Source organism: Astatotilapia calliptera, chromosome 6, assembly GCF_964374335.1.
Source record: "Astatotilapia calliptera chromosome 6, fAstCal68.1, whole genome shotgun sequence".
In the NCBI taxonomy this organism is placed as follows: domain Eukaryota; kingdom Metazoa; phylum Chordata; class Actinopteri; order Cichliformes; family Cichlidae; genus Astatotilapia; species Astatotilapia calliptera.
This window is the reverse complement of record NC_137427.1, coordinates 43,865,594-43,878,763: the sequence shown is the minus strand read 5'-3', so window position 1 is coordinate 43,878,763 and position 13,170 is coordinate 43,865,594. Positions and strand designations below refer to the sequence as shown.

Below are 13,170 nucleotides of genomic sequence, written 5' to 3'. Positions count from 1 at the left end.
CTAAGAGACTGGACGTTGGCCAGAATCATAGAAGGCAGAGGAACACGATTCTTTCTCCGAAGTTTTCTTAGACGCTGACGCACGCCGCCTTTCTTTCCGCGTTTTCTCAAGCGGCAGGGCTTTCCAAAATTAGTCTTTGACCGGGAAAATAAATCCTCACCAAGAAGCACATCTGTCCGAGCATTAGAAGAGTCGTACATAGACAAACAGGACCACCGTAATCCAAGTAGTTCCTCGCGTGTATAAGTGATTGTCAGTGAGAGTGAATGACTCCAGGTGAATATCGCCAACAACAATAAGACTAAGGTGTAGAAGATCTCCATCTCGGCAAAAAAAGTTAAAACCACGGTTAAGAACAGAGTTAAAACAAAGTTAAAAACAAAAAGAAAAAGAGAAAGAAAACGCCAATAAACACCTGCTGCAGGTCGCCACAAGAGCAGCGCCCCTGCGCTCATCTCTCTTAACACAGTTTTCAGCTCCAGAGCCTGACTTATGTTCAAATCCTGTTTTTTGTGAGGGGCAACCAATCACAAGGCAGATAAATGGAACAGGAAGCAAAACCAGTGATGCAAGGATTATTTTAATGTTGACCTATCGCGACTTTCTTATTATTTCTGTCACATCTATTTTTTGCATTAGTGGATACTCATATAAAACAATATTCAAATAATGACATTAGTGTAAATAAAAAATAATGAGATTTTTCAAACCACTTTGGGACTTTTTTAAAAACCTTTTTACAAAGTGACAGAAAGGAGACATTTTGGCCAAGAAGAAACAAAGCTGTGCCTTCATTCTTCAGACCTTTCTGCTGTGGTAGATGTAAGAACAGCTTCATCGGGATGAAGACCATTTGCTCTTGGTGCCACCTCATGTTCTGCTTCTCAAACATTTTGAACATTAATCTTGTGCTTCTCTCTGTTATTGCTCTTTCTTCACCCTTTGCTTGATTTAATTAAAATAATGTCAGCTCTATTCACAGATACAGGCGACCTCAGCGCTCTAAGATAACGTCAGTGCTGGAGATCAACACTGACAATGCCAGGCTATTCTAATTTTATAAATTAACAGCAGCTGAAAATGTCACTGTAATCAAACACCTATGTCTCTATTCTGGGGATCAGTAATGCTGTTTCCACTGGTGTCACAGACACACTAAAAGTGTCCCTGTGCAGACGTCAGGCTCGGCCGCTGACCTGATGTTCAGAGGTGGAAATGTGCTGACTCAGCGCTGATGGGGTTTCGTCTGCTCACCTCAGTCAGCAGTTCTGAAGGAAGGGCTGGCTGAAGCAATAACTGAAGAGGCAACAGTCACCTCTGATCAGCCACACCTCTGTGTGACCCAGTAAAAGCTTCTTCACAGCTGTGGGTAAATCAGAGGATGAGCTAAAATACATCACATCTCAGCGCTGGGTTCAACACTGTGCTATATTACAGAGAAACAGTTAACATTCATAACAAAGCTTTAGCACTACAGCCAGGGATTCACTGATGATGGACAGGATGCTGCAGAAGCAGGCAGCAGGCTGCGCAGGCCGGGGAGACATCAGCCAGATGATCTATGACAACCGGAGCAGACCGGGCACAGAACAGGCTTCGGGATAGGTGCAAGAAAACACCTTATTGTGAATATAGTTTATTTATTTATTTCATTTTTGGCATGTTGCCTTTAAAAAATCTATGATTATAAAATACACAAATACCTGAGCTTCTGTCCTGTATTCATTATCATACACACAATAATAGATATACCCTTCAGTCAGAGGTGTTTTACATGTGCAGTCATTTCAATCACTCACCTTGAACTGGAGGAAAATTGATCTTGAGACCAATTCTAAAATCTTTGGATTCACACCATGGGATAAGTCCAGCATTTCTTTAAAAATACCGATTACAGAAATTTAATAGGATTTGATCTATTTATTTTATCATTAATTTGCTAATGCAAAATGGAAGCTGCGTGTTTCCCACCCTGGGTGGGTCGACATGGGAGGGCGCTAGGAAGAAAACATCCATCACAAACAATTATCTAATAACTGTCTTTAATCAGAAATCACTCAAATATTTGCCAATCAATGGAGAGAAGGGCAAAGTTCATGTACAAGTAGTCTGGTCGAGCCTGCATCACTGCTCTGGTGTGTTTGATGAAGATTTAGTATATAATTGTGTTTTTAAATAATTGTGTTTTTTTATTGCAGAGGTGTAATGTGTGCACAGTGACAGCTTAATGTGCTGAGTCAAGTGACCCACGGCTGCCTTCTGATCAGGATGTTTCTAAGAAACACACATACACACAAACAGTATGTGTGTGCCCATCCTCAGGCCCTGCTGAGTCTGCTGTTTCTCAGCTGTTGTGAGCAGCAGTTTTCTTGGTGTCATAGTGAGAAGATGCCTTGTCACACTTACATGTTTCAGATCATCTAAGCATTTCTAACGTTGGACAAAAATAGCCAGACTTAATATAAAATATAGCTTCAAATGATCATTTCTGTCACGGTTGAGGATAGAGTGGACTCAGGTGCGGAGCTCTGAATATAACCAGTGCATTTATTTACAGTGGATAAAGGCTGACAATAGTTTGACTCTGCAATAGTGGCTGGTGCTCAGACTGTGCGTGGTAGTGGGTGCCTGTCTCTCCTCCAAGTGTCTCCTTGTGCTCGTGTATCCTCCGTCCCAATTCCTAGTCGCACACAGACAACAACAGTAAATTACCAAATATAGCTGACAACACTTAGCTACACGAACGGCTTGTAACACTGCTAGGCTTAGTGCAATACTCCAGCGCTGTCTGTCGCTCAGCCACACCATTAAATAGTCCTGCCTAAGATGGTGGATGATTGGCAGCTGCTGGTGAAGAATAAGTTGCAGATGAGGTGAGAAGGGTCTGGCTGCAGCCACTGGGGAGCGCTGTATTGCGACCTCCACAGTAACCGGAAACACCTGACCTCCACAGTAGCCGGAAACATGTGACCTCCACAGTAGGCAGAAATACGTTCCCTGCATGGATACAATGGAAATGGTAAGTAAGTAAGAAAGTAAGTACACGCTTACTGCCGAGCTTAGCAAATGTAACCTTATAATATGGTAGGAACATTGTGTCAACTCAGACTTCAGTGATGTTAGTTACTGACCCGAATGAGCTGTCGTGTTTTGTTTCAGACTGGATTTACAGAAATGTTCACTGAATGTGTTGGAAATTAAAGGAAATTAAAAAAAAATAAGTTGGATGTACTTAATTCATTTGTGTGGAATCTGTTGACAAAATAGATTTATGTAAAACTAATTAGTAAAGCATAAGGTGGCTGAAAATATAATATTTGAATTAATCTAACTTAAATTTAACATTCTACTGCCAAAAATAAGAAATGTGTTTAAGTAACTAATCTAAACCATCTAACCTGTAAATGTATCATTTATGTTCATACAACATAGATGACTTAAAGATTTTTGCTTTAAACTAACACAATGCAATTTCAAAATAAAAAGCTTACAGTTGCTATTAACATTAATGTACTACCCTGCAATCAATAATATTTTTATACATTTTACGCATTAACCCTCTGGGCAACTATCCTGGCCATTTGTGGCCACTTCACTTTTTTGACCATTTTTGCTGCGTTAATGGAAATGGAATGAATGGGTCTAGATTTGCTTCAAGCAACTCAAAGAAGTCCAGACGCTTTTCTTTCCAAGCTCCTTAGACAATAAATTATGACGCATCAAATATTACACAGGCTGCAATGAATCTCTGTTGATACAGGCTATTGAGCTTTGAGTTTCCCAGTCAAACTTAGCTCTGAAACACATGCTAAAAACACTTTCACTCTTGTAGATTTCATAACAAGATAGCATAGCCAAAATATTAACTCTCAAAAAAAAAAAAAAAAATTCAAAGCTGCTGCACATACAGCAACAAACACTGTTAGTAAATGTTTCCTGGAGTTTGTGCAGGTGCAATAAGTGCTACTGCTGTAACAGCTTCAAGATCACTTATTTTTCTGGAAAGATGGCAAGAAGGGCATTACTGCTCATTTCTACAATCTCCCACATCTTGGAATAGAAGCCTTTGTCCGATGAAAACCACTTCACAGTAGGAGTCCTCTAAAACCTACAAATGAAGAGTGATCCTGGAAGAAATGGGGCGCACACTAGTGACCTCAACAATTGCAAGAGCGCCTTGTCCGCGATGCTCAGATGAAAAAAAAAAAAGGAAGTTTCATGAAAACATTAGGACTTCATCACCTGCTTATCTGAAAAGTTACTGGTAATATATAACCTAACCTAACTGGCATTTAAAGAGTAAAAAAAAAGAATGTAGATAAAATTTTGGTTTTGATGAAAAGGACTGGAACTAATTTTAAGTGTCAAATCGGTAAAAGTCGATAAATGTTTTAATAAATATACATTTTATAGCTTTTTATAACATTGGCCAAAAAAGTGGCCAACGAACAAGCTGGGAGAGAGTTTTATATTTTTTGCTGTCCTTGAACAAAAATAACAGTGCATGATAATCAGTGTTGATGTTAATCAATTAGATGTCCCAGACACTATTAATGATACAGTGGTCCCTCGTTTATCGTGGGAGTTACGTTCTAAAAATAACCCGCGATAAATGAAATCCGTGAAGTAGCCAACTTTATTTTTTACAATTATTTTAGATGTTTTGAGACTGTAAAACCCCTCACTACATGCTTTATACACTTTTCTCAGACTGGCATGAACATTTTCACACTTTTTTCTTTTGTTTAAACACTCTTAAAGTTCAAACCTTCATAGAAACATAAGTCCAGTATTATAGAATGAAACCGTGCAAAACGTTTTGTCAGCATTGTTGTGTTTGTTGGGGAGAAAACTTACATCACTTCACTGCTAGCGATCAAAGGTATGTGTAAATTTGACAAACTAAACTCATTCTGTACTGTACAGCAGTGGTCCCCAACCTTTTTTGCACCACGTACCAGTTTAATGTCAGACAATATATTCACGGACCAGCCTTCAAGGTGTCGCGGTTAATACAACAAAATAAAATGATACAGACAAAGACAACAACAGTGGTATTTTGTAAATATTAAAAAAAAATTGTAATTATGTAACTTTATTATCAGCGTCCTCCTGAAATGCGCCAACAACATTGAGACTAACATCCTCCTCTCTGTTTCTTAATGCTCTCTGGTCACTATGGTAACACATAAATAGTTCTTTCAAGATAAGACACAAAACTACAACCATACATTTCACACCCGAGCCTCAACTCTCGCGGCCCGGTACCGGTCCGTGGCCCTGTTGGGGACCGCTGCTGTACAGGAAACACAGCAATAGATTGATTGACAATGGTCTACAGCAATCAGAATGCACAACACAATGTGATGTAAAAAAAAATATATATATTATGCCAAAAAAGTAGCAAAAAGGCAAAAACAATAAACATAACAGATGGACACTTTTGTCCATGCACAAGCTGAAGGGACATGACCGACCTGGTCATGTTTATTTCTCTGCAGCATCAATAGCAACAAAAACGCAATTTAGTTTTCGATGTCAAAGTCAATTTAACCGAAGTCACGTGTTTCCGGTTACTGTGGAGGTCACAATATGGCGCTCCCCAGTGGCTGCAGCCAGGTGCTCTTGGGTGAGGCAGCTCAGGGCGACAGCTTTTCCGGGTCCCTCGTTGCTACGCAACCTCCGTAAACAATCGCAACAGAGCCGGAGAGAAAGAGCGAGAGAGAGAAAAACACACACACGCATATACACACAGGCAGGTCGACCGGTCGGGGCACCGTCCGACCCTGACAATTTCATTTATTTAATGAAAAGGTATCCTCTGGTCCTGTGTGAGAAAGTAAATACCCCTCTTGTTAAATCATGAATTAACTGTGAGTAACCACATGCTAATCACAGAACCTGTCTGACAAAGAGAGGTAGGCTAAAAAACCAACAAATTATGCCAGAATCTCGAGAAAGTCAAGAGCAGACGAGTCATTGCATAATGACTAAGTAGACTCAAACTAAAGTCAGCACATTTATTCCAAAGCAATCCCCCCAGCGAATGTAATAACTACTTCCTGTTCGGTATCTTAGATCGTGGAGGACAAAAAGTTTCAAACTTTTGTGCAGGCCTTAAACCCCATATATGTTTTTACCCAGTAGTAATGAATGCATGAAAATACAGTGTTTAAGGATACACTGAATACATAATTGCTTACCAACACACAGACCATTCATATTTCCTAAATTAGGCTGAAATAGAAGGAGAGCCCCGGGGCCACCCAGGACACGCTGGAGAGATTATATCTCTCGGCTGGCCTGTGAACACCTTGGTGTCCCCCCGGATAAGCTAGAGGAGGCGGCTGGGGAGAGGGAGGTCTGGGCTTCTCTGCTTAGGCTGCTGCCTCCGCAACCCGGCCCTGGATAAAGCGGAAGAAGATGGATGGATAGAAGAGGAGCAAAAGCAGAGCTCCCAAATGAGGAGCCCTTTGGGAGTTGTAAGAGCCAGCTCCAGTAAGGAACCCAAGCCAAAGAGCCAAATGTTTGAAAAGAGCCAGACCTCCCATCACTATTATTGACATCTTTCAGTTTGCAAAGGGTTACAAAGGTTTTTTTTAAGGCATTCATGGAGCAATTACCCATAAATGGAGAAAACTTGGAACAGTGGGGAACCGGCATGGCCAGCCTAACAAAGTTACTACAGGAGCACATTAATGACTCATGCAGGAGGCCACAGAAGAACAAGGAACAACTTCTAAAGAACTGCAGGTCTAAATTGGCCAAGTTAAGGTCCAAGTCCATAATTCAGCAATAAGACGAAGACTGAGCAAAACTGATATCCCCTGGGAAGTTCCAAGGTGAATGTCACTGCTGACCAAAAAAAACACAAAGACTCACATTTGCCAAAAACATCTTGATCCTGAGACTTTTGGGAAAATCAGGACGTGGATGACTTGTGTTTGTACTTGGGTCCATTTCTTCAGTATGTAATAGTGTTTGTGTTCAAAACATGAAGAAAACCTTAAAGAAGATGCAGTTTGTTGTCTGAACAATGTACAATGTTTGCACCTTGAGGCTACTGTTGTTGTGATTTGGAGTTATATAAATAAAACTGAATTAAATGAAACTGAAAGGATCCGGAAAGAACAAACTGGGGTGAAGCGTTGTCATCTTTCTTTACTGAGCAGCACTACAGAGTGCCTTTTTGATGGTGTGTTCAGTGTGAATGTTGGCTTTCTGCTCATTCATACTTTCCACATGCACTGCATATAACCCCTCTCACTGGGCTGGCTGGCGTTGCAGTATTGCAGTAATTCTATCCTTGTATAGAATATCCTTGTCACTTGTCATCAGTGTGTCCTGGATCCTCAGCAGCTGATGCACACCCTGTTAACCCGGGTGCCATCTGAGCCAGTATTGCTTTCATGCTCTGAGGCAGGCTTGGGTAGTATGGTGGGCCTTGACTGAGGACCTGGTCGTGCATTTTTTTTTAAAAAGATGCCTGCGTGATCCTCGGGCTTGGGTTCTCTACTAAAGGTTTTTAAGGTTCAACACAGTATCTTGGCTGTTTCCTTCGACTGGATTCTTCTAGACAGTGACCTCTGAAGTTGTGCCTGGAATCTGTTTTGGGGCATAGCTCCTACTGCCCCTATTACCACTGGGACCACTTTGGACTGCATTGTCCACATCTGGTCCAGTTGTCCCTGATGCTTCTCTGTTTTCTCATGCTCCTTATTCCCGATGTCTCTGCCCACTGTGATTGGTCTTCTGCTCCTTGTCAGCCACCACTGTGTCTGGTTGGTTGTCCAGCAACTCCTTGTCTGTCTGGAACCCACAAGACCTTTACTCTGTTGTTCCAAACCACCTTTGGTGGTGTTTTCTATTGGATTTGAGTCCATATGAGCACAGATGTTCCTGGACATTATCCCAGCCACTTGGTTGTGCCCCTGACTGTACACTATCCTGCTGCTATGTATTAGATAGTCTCTTAGTATTTAGACTCCAGGGCTCGCTGTGCTGTCCTGTAAGCTAGATATTTCAAGCCACTGGTAGAATGTCATCCACTTCCGCGAGCCATCTCAGGGGGGTCATCTTGCTGATATATAAGAGGATGAAATTCATCTTGGATTGTGGCACTCACTAATGCTTGCCATCACTCTTTCTGTTGCTCACACAGACTCAGTGAGTTAGACTTCAGGTGGAGACCATCCAGTGTAAGACGTTTTCATGGCTGATGGCTATTCCACCCCTGAATCTATATTTGCATCCACTCTTGCTGACTTAGGGGGTTGACATAATTTATAGAAGAAAGAATTTAAACGTTTACAAGGTTACAATGAAAAAATAATCACTGAAATAAAAATTCACTACTTTCCCAATAGTATTATCTCATCTGTCCTCACTTGAGCAACATCCCGTTCTTAATGCATTGGGTTTGATATGATGTTGGCCCACCCTTTGCAGCCATAACAGTTTCAACTCTTCCACAAGGTTGAGGAGTGTATTTCTGGGAACTTTTGACCACTCCTCCAGAAGAGTATTTTTGAGGTCAGACACTGATGTTGGACCAGAAGGCCTGGCTTACAGTCCCTTTTCTAATTCATCCCAAAGGTCTTCTTTCAGGTTTCAGTCAGGACTGTGTGCAGGCCAGTCAAGTTCTCCAACACCAGTCTCACGCATCCACGTTTTTATAGATCCTGCTTTGTAGACTGGAGCACATCCATGATGGAACAGGAAGGAGCCATCCCCTAACTGTTCCTACAAAACTGGGAGCATGAAATTGTCCAAAATGCCTTGGTATGTGAAGTATTAGGAGTTCATCTCAGTGGAACTAAGGAGCCGAACACACTCCTTGAAAACAACCCACAGCGTAATCCCCCCAAGGAATAGGATGTCAACCATCTCTGCTTAGTCAACAGGCTGACATCGCCCCTGTGCTCCTGATTGTGTTTCCTGCCTCTGAACTTCCTGGCTTTTTCTGGGCAGGTCGTTGCAGTGTCACGTAGAGCAGGGAGATGTCCATGAGAGTTGCCTGAATTCAATTTCAATTACATTCATTTTTATTTATATAGCGCCACATCACAACAGCAGTTGCCTCAAGGCGCTTTATATTGTACAGTAGATCGCACAATAATACATACAGAGAAAAACCCAACAATCACGTGACCTCCTGTGAGCAAGCACTTGGGCGACAGCGGGAAGGAAAAACTCCCTTTAAACAGGAAGAAATCTCCGGCAGAACCAGGTTCAGGGAGGGGCGGGGCCATCTGCTGTGACCGGTTGGGGTGAGAGAAGGAAGACAGGATAAAGACATGCTGTGGAAGAGAGACAGAGGTTAATAACAGATATGATTCAATGCAGAGAGGTCTGTTAATACATAGTGTGTGAAAAAGGTGACTGAAAAGAAAAAACTCAATGCATCATGGGAATTCCCCGGCAGCCTACGTCTACTGCAGCATAACTAAGGAAGGATTCAGGGTCACCTGATCCAGCCCTAACTATATGCTTTAGCAAAAAGTAAGGGTTAAAGCCTAATCTTAAAGGTAGAGATAGTGTCTGTCTCCTGAATCCAAACTGGAAGCTGGTTCCACAGAAGAGGGGCCTGAAAACTGAAGGCTCTGCCTCCCATTCTACTTTTAAATACTCTAGGAACAACAAGTAGGCCTGCAGAGCGAGAGCGAAGTGCTCTAATAGGGTGATATGGTACTACAAGGTCATTAACCCTGGAGAACCCATGGGGTCAAATTTGACCCCGCAGTTTCTCCAGGGTTAAGATAAGATGGGGCCTGATTATTTCAGATCTTGTATGTGAGGAGCAGGATTTTGAATTCTGGATTTAACAGGGAGCCAATGAAGGGAAGCCAATACAGGAGAAATCTGCTCTTGGTGCAGCATTTTGGATTAACTGAAGGCTTTTCAGGGAGTTTTTAGGACTTCCTGATAATAATGAATTACAGTAGTCCAGCCTGGAAGTAATAAATGCGTGAACTAGTTTTTCAGCATCCCTCTGAGACAGGATATTTTTAATTTCAGAGATGTTGCACAAATGGAAGAAAGCAGTTGTTGGAGTCAAATTGTTAAATGTTGTCATTGTGTTACTTAAATTTGTAAGTCTTAGTTCAAGCAGCATGATCAAAGACATTCCTTTGTTTCTGACCACCTCCCCAGCCAGTTTGTTGGTGGGGGAGGCTATAGTGTTTTATTATGGGACATCCTATGTGAGGGTTCTGTTTTCTTGTTTAGTAAACTTCCAGCTTTATGACCCTTTTGTAGGCAGGAGGTCACACAAACGCACCCCCAAAACACGCAGTGTTTTAACCTTTTGTGACCATAGGGGTTTTTTTTTTTTACAATGAGTGGTGCTTGTGTTCTCAGAATAAAAGGCTGCAAGGAAGGCTGTTCATTTGAAGTTGGCTAGGAGACAGGTGAGGAGTGTTCAGCTCCAAGAGCCTGGTTCTGACCAGCTAGCAAGTAAAAACCCGGTTAAAGATATTTGTCTTGCTTCCTTGTCGTTAACGGGAATAAGTTTCTAAACCAGCGGGGCCTGTGGAAGCGCAGACCCAGCAGTCCTACATATTTGTTTAATATGAGCATTGAAGAACATGTCCTGGTCAAAAATGACTCCAAGGTTCCTCACAGTGTTACTGGAGGCCAAGGTAATGCCATCCAGAGTAAGAATCTGGTTAGATACCATATTTCTAAGATTTTCAGGGCAGAGTACAATAACCTCAGTTTGATCTGAATTAAGAAGCAGAAAGTTAGCGGCCATCCAGGTCTTTGTGTCTTTAAGACATTCCTGCAGTTTAACTCATTGGTATGTGTTATCTGGCTTCATGGACAGATAGAGCTGGGTGTCATCTGCATAGCAGTGAAAATGTATGCTATGTCTTCTAATGATGCTGCCTAAGGGAAGCATGTATAATGTAAACAGAATTGGTCCTAGCACTGAACCCTGTGGAACTCCATTATTAACCTCAGTGTGTGAAGAGGACTCTCCGTTTACATGCACAAACTGGAGTCTATTAGATAGATATGATACAAACCACTGCAGCACAGTACCTGTAATACCTACAGCATGTTCTAATCGCTCTAATAGGATATTATGGTCGACAGTATCGAACGCTGCACTGAGGTCTAGCAGGACAAGCACACAGATGAGTCCACTGTCAGAGGCCATAAGAAGATCATTTGTAACCTTCACTAAAGCTGTTTCTGTGCTGTGATGAGCTCTGAAACCTGACTGAAACTCTTCCAATAAGCCATTCCTCTGCAGATGATCTGTTAGCTGTTTGACAACTACCCTTTCAAGGATGTTTGATATGAATGGAAGGTTGGAGATTGGCCTATATTTAGCTAAGACTGCTGGGTCTAGAGATGGCTTTTTAAGTAAAGGTTTAACTACAGCTAGCTTGAAGGCCTGTGGTACATAGCCGATCATTAGAGATAGGTTGATCATATTTAAGATTGAAGCATTAATTAATGGCAGGACTTCTTTGAGCAGTTTTGTAGGAATGGGGTCTAAAAGACACGTTGATGGTTTGGAGGAAGTAATTATTGAAGTTAACTCAGAAAGATCAATTGGAGAAAAAGAGTCTAACTCATAGGTGTGAAACTCTGGCCCGCGGGCCATATTTGGCCCGCAGCCTACTTACATTTGGCCCACGAAGCCATACCAAATTACTTTCAGAGCTGGCCTACTGGTATTATACAGCTAATATATATATTGTTTAGTATTAAGCTTTGCTTGTTCCATATTCAGTTTTTCAGCAAAACGTGTTTGAGTCCATAAGAAAAGATTCATTCTTATATCTGGAGGAATAAATATATATATTTATATATATATATATTTCAATAAATATTAACATTAGCCTGCGACTTTGTTCCAGTTTTGAATTTGGCCCACTGTGTATTTGAGTTTGACACCCCTGGTCTAACTTAACATCAATGGTACTGAAAGTAGCTGTAGATAATGTTACATCTGTGGGATGATTATTGGTAATTTTTTCTCTAATGATTAAATTGTTATTTGTGAAGAAGTTCATGAAGTCATTACTAATTAGCGTTAAAGGGATGGTTGGCTCAACAGAGCTCTGACTGTTTGTCAGCCTGGCTACAGAGCTGAAGAGAAACCTGGGGTTGTTCTTATTTTCTTCAATCAGTGACGAATAGTAAGATGTTCTGGCTTTGTGGAGGGCTTTCTTATAAAGCAGCAAACTATTTCTCCAGGCTAAATGATGATCTTCTAAATTTGTGACACGCCATTTCCTCTCCAGCTTACGAGTCATCTGCTTAATGCTAAGTGTTTGAGAATTATTCCACGGAGTCAGGTACTTCTGATTAGAGACTTTAGTTTTCACAGGAGCTACAGTATCCAGAGTCGTACGTAGTGAGGAGGTGAAATTATTAACAAGATAATCGACCTCTGTTGGAGTAGTGTTCAGATAGCTGCTCTGCTCTGTGTTGGTACAGGGCATTGAAGATGATAACAGTGGGTGGATTATATTCTTAAACTTAGTTACAGCACTTTCAGAAAGACATCTACTGTGATAAAGTCTACTCTCCACCACTGTGTAATCAATTATTGTAAATGTAAATGTTATCAGGAAATGATCAGAAAGCTGAGGGTTTTCAGGAAACACTGTTAAATGTTTAGTTTCTATGCCATATGTTAAAACAAGATCTAGAGTGTGATTAAAGTGGTGGGTGGGTTCTTTTACATTTTGAGAGAAGCCAATTGAGTCTAATAACAGATTAAATGCCATGTTGAGGCTGTCATTTTAGCATCTACATGGATGTTAAAATCACCCACAATAATTATTTTATCTGAGCTGAGAACTAAATCAGATAAAAAGTCTGAGAAATCAGACAGAAACTCTGTGTAAGGCCCAGGTGGACGATAGATGATAACAAGTAAGACTGGTTTCTGAGTTTCACAGCTGGGGTGGACGAGGCTAAGCATCAGGCTTTCAAATGAATTAAAAGTCTGTCTTGGTCTTTCATTAATTAATAGGCTGGTGTGAAAAATTGCTGCCACACCGCCCCCTCGGCCTGTGCTTCGAGGTTTCTGGTAGTTAGAATGACTCGGGGGTGTTGATTCATTTAAACTAACATAATCCTCCTGCTGCAACCAGGTTTCTGTAAGGCAGAGTAAATCGATTTGTTGATCAATTATTAAGTCATGTACTA

The 13,170-nt window shown here is 41.3% G+C and overlaps 1 long non-coding RNA gene across 3 annotated transcripts in view; it reads right to left on the bottom strand.

Annotated features, from left to right (window-relative positions):
* Positions 1-2,527: 2,527 nt before the first annotated feature.
* LOC145429620 (uncharacterized) overlaps positions 2,528-13,170 on the bottom strand; it is a 49,060-nt gene continuing 38,417 nt past the window's right edge. For 2 of the 3 annotated variants that reach the window (XR_013909881.1, XR_013909880.1), the window contains 2 exons: positions 2,806-2,997; positions 2,528-2,680 (listed from right to left, as the gene is read on the bottom strand). This is a non-coding gene — a long non-coding RNA (uncharacterized LOC145429620). The remainder of the gene's footprint in view (positions 2,681-2,805; positions 2,998-13,170) is intronic. The other variant, XR_013909882.1, reaches the window with a different exon arrangement.